Source organism: Octodon degus, unplaced genomic scaffold (genome assembly GCF_000260255.1).
Source record: "Octodon degus isolate 3935 unplaced genomic scaffold, OctDeg1.0 scaffold00045, whole genome shotgun sequence".
Taxonomy (NCBI): Eukaryota; Metazoa; Chordata; class Mammalia; order Rodentia; family Octodontidae; genus Octodon; species Octodon degus.
Window position 1 is genome coordinate 9,785,741 of NW_004524621.1, and position 9,765 is coordinate 9,795,505.

Below are 9,765 nucleotides of genomic sequence, written 5' to 3' on the forward strand. Positions count from 1 at the left end.
TGTATTTCAATCTCTTTTCAAGAGTTTCCCATACTCTCCCTCATTTTCTCTCTGAATTCCCTTAACTCAACAATCAGTTAGGGGATGGGAAGACGGCTCAGTAGAATAAGCGCTTCCCTGGCAAGTGCAAGGAACTGAGTTCAATCTCCTGGTTCCGCAAAAATAATTATAAAATAAAAATTTTAAAAAAGAATCAGCTACATCGTCAAGTTGCACCCCAAGTCTTGGTGTCCAGCCTAATGGGTATTAGGCCAGCCACAAACAGCTCCAGCAACAGTGCACCTGCCTAGGAAAAGGGAGCAGTTAACACCATCTGAATCTATACCATAAACTACAGAGCAAAGTTCCACTTTAACTGTTGGCTTGAAAGAACCATATACATGGAAGAACAACAAAACTAGTAATGTTACCACTTTATATCCAAGGACCACCATTTTTTTTTTTATCTTTGTGGCTTCCAAAAAATTACTGCATACACTATCTTATTTGCTAGGTAAAAGAGTATCATTCCATGAGAAGAAAGATTTGTACAAATAGTGTTTGGACAGGATATTCTGTCTGCATCTTATACTATGGATAACCACTAAAAAGATAACAATGTACAATGTATTAATTATTGAAATTTCCTATTAATGTTTTGAAACTGTCTCATTGATAATTATTTCTCAATAAAATAAAAAGATTATCATTCCATTTTAAAATTTAGCAAATTGATGACAAAAAGAGAGGTAACTTTTCAGATACTAAGTGGGGGTCAGAATTACAAGCTAAGTTGTCTGACTCTTTGTCCAGTCTTCTGTCACTACTCTGCTAAATCTGCTCTTCTATGACTCCATCATTTTGTTTAAATAGTAACTCCAGGGTTTACTTTTACTCAAATCTATGTATATGTACTTCAGAATCAATGATAATTATCTAAATTATCAATTCTGATTTGAGGAACTACTGGATGAGGATGTTTTTAAAATCTCTGATATGGGTTTGGAGATACAGCTCAGTGGCACAGTGCCTGCTTGGGAAGCATGAGGTCATGAGTTCAATTCCCAGTATCAAATAACATAGCATAAAATCTGATAAATTTAAGTTCAAAAAAACAGAAGACAAAACGAAGAAAATACTCATAAAGTATTTTATGAGTATTTGATGTCACCAAACAGTTGAAATCCATTTTTGAAAAGAATTAGATAATTTTTTTTTAAATTTAGGGGCTGGTGAGATAGCTCAGCAGACTAAAGCACCTGCTTAGGCAAGCTTAGGCAAGCACAGGGACTGTGGTTTGATTCCCCAGTACCACATGCCACACCAGCCCTGCCCCCAGGGCAGGCTGAGCTGGCCAAAAAAATAAATACAAATTTTTAAAAATTTTTTTTAAATTTAAATGAAATTTAAGGGTTGAGGATTTAGCTTGGTGGTGCAACACCTCCCTGGCAAATGTGAGGTCCTGAGTTGGATTCCCAGTAACCCCCAAAGAAATTTTTAAAATTTCATAAATCAGGAAATTTAAAAATAAAAAATGCAGTTACCACATTTAAGAACCACCACATGGTTAGGATAGCTGAATTAGGCACAATGGAAAACAAAATTAATGAAGCAGACATGTCAGTAAACAAGCTGAATTACACAGAGAAGGAAAAAAAAATATACAAATGACTATAAAAGGTGAAAGACACAATGAAGAGGCTTACTTTACATGTATCTGGAATGTCAGAAGAGGACGAAGCAAAACCAATTAGTAATACCTCAGTTGCTGAACGGCTTCAAACTGGAACAGTACTCGAACAGTGAAGTATGAAAAATAATCTCAGTGTTCATAACTTTGCTCAATAGTTGAATGGAAAATCTGAGTTGAAAAACTCTGTACACACAAGTTAGCTACATGCTGCGTCTCACTATGGACACAAAAGGGGTGAGCTTTGGTCTAAGCACCACCCCTGCCCATACAACAAAGTGCTTGTGTTAGTGCACTAAAACACTCATCTTTGTGGGTTTTGCATTTTACTTGCATAAAATACCACAATCGTGACTCCAAAGAAAATGATACCAGAATAAAGCTAAAAGTAAAACTGAGATGCCTAATACAGTTAAAGAAAAAATTATTGTGAAATTTGTTGAAGTCTTGGAAAAATGAATATATAAGTGTAATTGTAGGGCCTTGGAACCAACGATTTGGATTTCAATTATTTCTTATGTGAAAAATATGCTCCCTTCTTGAAATTTTCAGTGTTCAAACATGAATATAGAGTGAATTGAAGTCAACAACTGAGGTTTATTATGTGTTTTTGTTGTTTTTCTGGCTACATAGGGCCATCCTCCTACATTAACCTTCTGAGTGCTGGGATTACAGGTATGCACCCCCATGCCTGGCCTCATCATATTTTATTTTTATTTATTTATTTTTGTATTTTAGGGAAGGGTCTACAGGGTGTTCAGAGTCTCACTACTAGATCAGACTCATAGTAATCCACTTGTCTACAGCCTCCCAAAAGCTGGGATTACAGGCACGTGACACCATGTCCAGTCTCAATTGCCATCTCAGTGTGCCCCGGGGACGAGGCTGGCACAGCAGGCCTGAGGAATGAACCTCCTGCACCTGCTTGCAGGTGCTTTAATCCACTGAGTTATTTGGCTGGCCCTCTCATCGTATTTTAAAAGACAACAGCTGAGCATTTTTCAAAACTGATAGAAGATACAAACATTAAAATTTAAGTCTCTCAGGCCAGCGAGATAGCTCAGTGGAACAAGTACTTGCTTAGGCAAGCATAGGGACTGTGGTTCGATCTCTAGCACCATATGCCTCGCTGCTGAGCTGGCCACTGAGACTGGGTGTGGTGGCACAGGCTGTAATCTAAGCACTGGGGAGGCTGAGAACAGGAGAATCATTATGAGTCTGAGCTGCATAGTGAGACCCTGTATCAAATACATTAACAATAACAACGATTTAAGTCTCTCAACAAGTTCAACCAGCATAACTGTGAATAACTACTATGAAGACAACAATATGCAATATATTAATTATTATAACTGTCCTACTAACCTGTTTTGAAACTGCCTCATTGCTTTGTCATTAAATTTTTTTAAAAAGTTCAACCAGCATAAATTCCAAGAAAACATTTACCTCGCTCAAAATCAACCTACTAAAAACCAAAACCAAATGTTTGAAACAGCTAGAGGAAAAAGGATAATAACACCCTTCAAATAAACAAAGATTTTTTAAAGAATGTATTTCAGTACAGGGTCCACAGGGTCTTGCTCCACAGATCGGACTCATAGTGATTCTCCTGTTTTCAGCCTCCCAAGTGCTGGGATTACAGATAGGCACCACCATCCTAGTCTCATTCACCGACTCAGCATGCCCCAGGGGTGGGACTGGAACAGCACGCCTGGCAAAGAAATAAGATTAATGACTAATTATTCAAAGCAAATTATGAAAGTCAGAAGACAATGGAATGATTATTTTTAGATAGGGTGTCACTGAGCAGTGCAGGCTGGCCCCTAACTGATGATCCTCCTGCCTCAGCCTCCTGAGCGCTGGGACTGCAGGCATGAATCATCACACCCAGCCCTGCTAAAAAGGGAGACAGAGGAAAATAAATAAGCCACTTACAATTGTTCAGCTAGTATGAAAATGTAAGATAAATGAATGCAAAATAAAGACATCTTCAAATAAAACAAAAAGTTTGAGGGTCTGTTAAGTAAAGATCAAAGACCAAAAAATAATGACAAATGAAAACATGGAAAAGTAGAAATAAAGAGCAATGAAAATGATAAATGAGAGCTGCAATCTGTGGACCCATTGTGCACAGGCACGGAGCTTTCCTGGAGCCATTTAAGAATTTTGGCGGACTCTGGGCAGCCTGTGGGACTCTGTCTGAGAGATTACTGAGAGCTTCACAAAAGCCAAAACATAAGAGCAAAGGTCAATCTCAGTTCTCTAGTCCACCCAGAATGAATCCAGGAGAGAATGGCATTCCAAGACCTTGGAAATCACACACCTGAAATCTGAAATGATGCAACTTAAGTAAACAAACAAGTTCAACAGGTTATAAAAGAAATTGGAGCAGAAATAATTTCTCAGGTTCAAAAAGAAAGGACAACAATTGTGAAAGAATTGCTCAGCACAGCTAGTAAGACATGGGTAGAAAAATAAAAGGATAGAAAAATGATAGAAACACTGAATGAACAATACAGAAAAGATCTAGAATGCATGAAACATTCAAACAGATAGCCAAGAAATTAAGAACTCCATTGAAAGCTGACAAACTGCTTGAATGAAACTGAAGATAGACTTTCAGACCTTGAAGACAGTGTTACAGCTAATGAACATGACATAAAAGATCTCTTAAAACTAACAAGGAACCAAGAAATAACAATTCAGCAGCACAAGATGATGCAAAGAAAAATAATATAAGAATAATAGGTGTCAATGTAGCAACAGGAGACAAGACAAATGACATAAAAAGACTATTTGCAGAAGTACTTGCAGAAAATTTTCCAAAGATGAAAGAAGAATTTGACATACGGACAGATATGTGAGGCAGATAGAACTTCATACAGCCATAACCATAATAAATCTACACCTAGACACAATAGTCCAGATCTCAGAAATTCAGCAAAAGAATAGAATATTAAAAGCTGCTAGAGAGAAGAAACAGATCACTAACAATGGAAAGCCCATCAGAACGACAGCAGATTTCTCAACACAAACCATCAAATCAAGAACAGCTTGGACAGAGTTCGATCACCGGTGTGCTGGGTTGACCCAACCCCCAGGGCATGCTGAGATGGTGAATGTGACTGGGCATGGTGGTGCATGCCTATAATCCCAGCACTTAGGAGGCTGAAAACTAGAGGATCAATATAAGTCTGATCTGTGTAGTGAGACCCTGTAGTCTCTATACTAAAAAACATTGGAAAGAAAAAAAAGAAGAGCTTGGAGTGAAGTATTTCAAGTACTGAAAGAAAATAACTTCCAACCCAGATTGATGTACCCTACAAAACTATGAAATTCAATGGTGAAATATTCTTCCACGACAAAGAACAATTGAAGAAATTCATGACCACCAAACCAACCCTACAAAGAGTACTGACAGATATTCTAGAAAGAGACAGAAGTGATCACAGCTGCAAGAACAACAGAAAGGAACCACCAAACACAGCAGGTAATTAAAAAGAGGGAAAAAGTAGTGAACCTATAACAGGAAAATAACATGACAAAGATGAGCCAATACACATCAGTTATAACCATCAACGTAAATGGTCTCAATTCACCAATCAAAGGAAACAGACTAGCAGAGTGGATTAAGAAACAAAATCCAACAATATGCTGCATACAAGAAACACACTTAATTCAAAACAAAGTTTCACAGACTAAAAGTCAAAGGATGGAAAATAATCCTCCATGCTACAGGAAATCAGAAAGAAGCAAGGTTATTGTGGTTGCTGACAATATCAACTTCAAACCAAAAATCATCTGAAGGGATAAAGAAGATTGCTGTATGTTATGAGTTAGTGCCAAAAGAAATGACAAGAAGACCCAATGAATACAGCTTCACAGGTCTCACTTAGATTAGTCTGCCTTGAAATGAGCCCAGAGCCACAGAAGCATCTCACATTTATTGAGGGCTAAAGGCAGGCAAAGGAATGTGCGTCGTTATTTTGGTGAACACAAACTACTTTTTCTATCAGCTTTTTCCATTTACCTAACACTAAGTTTACACAACGCTTGCTGATAACATCCCAACCAAGGGATCAAAGAACAGACAGAGTGCCATCAGGAGAAGCTATTATCTGCAGCCTCAAATCTCAGCTTGCTGGAATTTACAAGGGAGAAACAACAGTTCTCCCTGGGTTCTGTGTAGAATTTTGTCTCATATCTATATTTCTACAATTCCCCGCTTCTGTTTTTGTGCTGAAAGTTTTTAAAGCATCAGGGCGAGGACTGCAGATTTTTGACCCACAGCTTGTTCTGGGCTTGTCTTCATCGCCAGACTAAGCAGGATATACAAATACGACAGAGACAACATAGACAAATCATTGCTACAGTTCTACTAAACCATGGAATAATATGAAAAGGATCAAGATTCTCAGGGCCATGAGAGATACTTTGTAACAGATCAGTCCCAGACAATTCTGGACATTGTTTTACAAAAGTATTATCAATATGTTGCTGAAAAGAAACAATCTCAGATGTAATATTACCATGATACAATAAATGCCTTTTTTATATTTTCCCATGGGAAATAAGTTTGATTCCATGGAATTGGAGTTATACAGAATGAAGAGGTACTCCTATTACATTTTAAATGAAGTTGACATTGTAGATTAACAATTTGATCTCCTAGCATAACAACAGCCTGTTCTAAATCATTTATCTTAGTTTTTAACTCTGAATCTATGTGTCCTTGTGAAGTCCATAATTGTTTTTATCCTTGTGCCACTGCTGCACAAAATGAACAGTTTGTACACCTTGGCTCAATGTTACTCTGGCTGTAGCAGCTGTGGTTGTGATGGCTATTATTTTTTAAGTTATGGCTATCATGAGTTTAATCATTCTGTTTGTTTTTTCTTTAACACCTCCAGCAAATGTTGGAACAGCATCATGAGAGTCTTACAACGGATGTTGTAGTTGTACAAGAAGCCAAACTTTGGTTCTTGCCATGAGAATATAAATGCTATATCTGGAAAAATTAAGGGTAATAGAAGAATTTAGACATGCATATAAAGAACAATTGTGACATGTGATGGTATAGTTAGAAGGGTTCTAATAACTAGGTCCTGCAAGCAACAGGTAAGGGAGGTAAACACATGCCTGAGCAAAATGTGTTGTGTTCCTTCTAAATTTTAGATGTAATTTGTAGGAGGATCGATTCTTTCATATATAACTTCTCCATGCTGACATTTGTTTTAATGAGGTAACTAACTCCCAAAGATGATCCTAAATTGGTCCCCCAGAAACATGAGGGACACTACAGGATATTTTTCCTCCATGTGTCATTGGCATTTTTAGTGATAGTATAAATCTCACCACTGTCATTTAGTTTCCATCTTCCCTCCTTCCCTTCCACCGTCTGGGCTGAGCCATATGGACTCCAATCTATGATGCTTCCACTGGAAGTATTAACCAACACCAGGCTGCTTCTCCTCTACAGACTTCCCAATGTGTCTGATCACTGAGATAAGCAACATTGGTATTCTGGCAGGGTGGCAGATCTAGAGGTGGAAACATTCCATCAGCAGCTATACCTTTAAAATTTCTTCCTTGGAGAAGAAAGTCCCTTTTTTTTCCTCCCTTGTCCCTGGTGTGATTATTTTCTATAGACAACTAGACTCATGTGCTTGCTTTTAAGCAATGAGCTCCATTCCCAATACGGATAGGCCAGCCTTCTAGTCCAATCTCATAAAGTGGAATTTTGGTTTTTTCTTCTGCTGGCACTGCTGGTCCCCGGGCATGATAGGGGCCAGGTAACCAGGAACTTTTGTTCACTTATATGAGTATAGTAGCATCCCACCAGTGAACTCCTAAATTGAGCAGTAAGCCCAATAAATAAAACTACCTTTAATACTTGCCAGAAACCACAACAAAGCCACCATAGCAAGAAACAAGTAGGTACAATTTTTCTCTCAAAATATTTGCATTTCCTCATTTTCTGGTTTTGTCAAGTTGGCACCCAAATCATGCTCCAGTATTTCTTTTGTCCAATGACAGTCTGCAGCATAAGATCTATCTGGAAGTTATTTATTTAAAAAAATTAATGTAAATAGAGCTTTTTGAGCAATTAATCTAGGCACACATGTGTTCCCACACTATTTTCCCCTTTTCATTTAATGAATATTTTCTTTAAGCTTCTATTAGCTCATTTTATAATTGTCCATGGATATTCTAATATTTAAGTTCCTATAGAATCTTAACAGACAAAACTTACATATTTTTACATAGAAATTTAGAAACAAAAACCATATACATTGTAGTAAGACAGTCCTAATGACATTTTGAGATACTGTAAATATTTTGTTTTGTTTTGACATAACTTTTAACCAATCATCTGTAATACACAAATTTTATCTAATTAGTCATCCTTAAATTAGACATATATCAAGTTTTTTGTAAAAGGCAGAAGTTTGAATTTGAGAAAAAGTCTTATCCCAATAAGCAATCTTTGTTTTACATTTTGAAAGTCCTATATACCTGGAATCATAAATACACTTAATATACCATGAGAGTAACAATAGTAAATTGCCATACTCATATAAAAACCTTTGTTTCTTAATTTAGTTTTGTATCATAACCATCTTTACTTTTTGTTTTGTTTTGTTTGTGGTACCAGGGATTGAATTTAGGACCTTGTGCTTACCAGGTAAGTGCTTATTTTATTGAGCTATCTTTTTGGCCCCATAACCATCTCTACATCAGACTCATAGTGATTCTCCTATGAGTCTGATGTAAAGATGGTTATGGGGCCAAAAAGATAGCTCAGGCATACACTACCATGCCCAATCTCAGTTGGGGCGGGGCCAGCAGGGCACACCACGGATCGAACCTCGGCCACTGTGCTCTGTCTAAGCAGGCGCTTTAGTCCACTGAGCTATCTGGCTGGCCCCATAAGCATCTTTAAAGAGAAAACCTTATTGCAATTTTTTAAAAAAACTTTATCTTTTAACCAATGACCAATTTATTAAGGGTGTCTCCTAAGAGACTCCTGAGATTATTGGGAACTCCTTAATGAATAAAAAGGTTGGCCACACCTCTTATTTATCAATTGGACTAATAATTTTTTCCACTCTAGGGAATTTTAGTTTAATTAGCTTAAGCCTTACGATGTATTGTGTATAAATCAATTTTAATATCACTTTGACTATCTAGTAATTTCAGAAAAAGCATGCTTTTAAGTCTATATCTCAAATTATATTTAGAAGAAATTATCAAAAAAAGGAAAAAAAAAAAGAGGAACAGGTGTTCATTGAAAGATGCAAAAGCACATAAACCCCTTATAAGATCAAGAGTGCATGCAAATCTTTGGCCAAATTAAATTATAGTAACTTTATTATAATTTTTAGAAATTTTATAATAGACTAATCAGATTTTGTTATTTGTCAATTATTAAAGAACTCTTATTAGAAAAATTTGGAAGGAATGCAGTCTTTTATCTATAATTGATATGTATATTTTGTACTTTTTGTCAATACTGACAAAATTTAGCTCAATTATTTTTATATATATTTCCACCTATTTAGACCTTATTTTTTAAAATTAATTTTATTGAGAAACACATAGCAATGAGACAGTTTCAAAACCAATCAGTAGGACAGTTTCAATAATTAATACATTGCATATTGTTTTCTTCATACTGGTATTCACAGTACAAAATGCAGACATGATATCCTGTCCAAACACTATTAGTACAAATCTTTCTTCTCATTGAATTAAGAGAAAGTAGCTGTATACCTATTCCAACTATTTTTTTTTAAAGGCTTCAGATTTATTAGTAAATCTTTCCCTTCAGGTAACCTGAAGAGCAAATAGGTACTCTTCTTGGATATTTGTATACAAAATATTTTTTGCATGTATTATCACAATAAAGAGAAAACTAATGAAGTTTATCCATTCTTAATACAAACTCCATCCACTCAAAAAACCATCTGTAACAATTCTAATAATATTCTTCCTCCACTAGATTGTAGAGCTGTCAAGGGTCTGGGGCCTTTTTGGCCACCACTGCCCACCCTGGTTTTCCTCATGTCCACTGCTCAGCATGTGAGGGTCTCCAA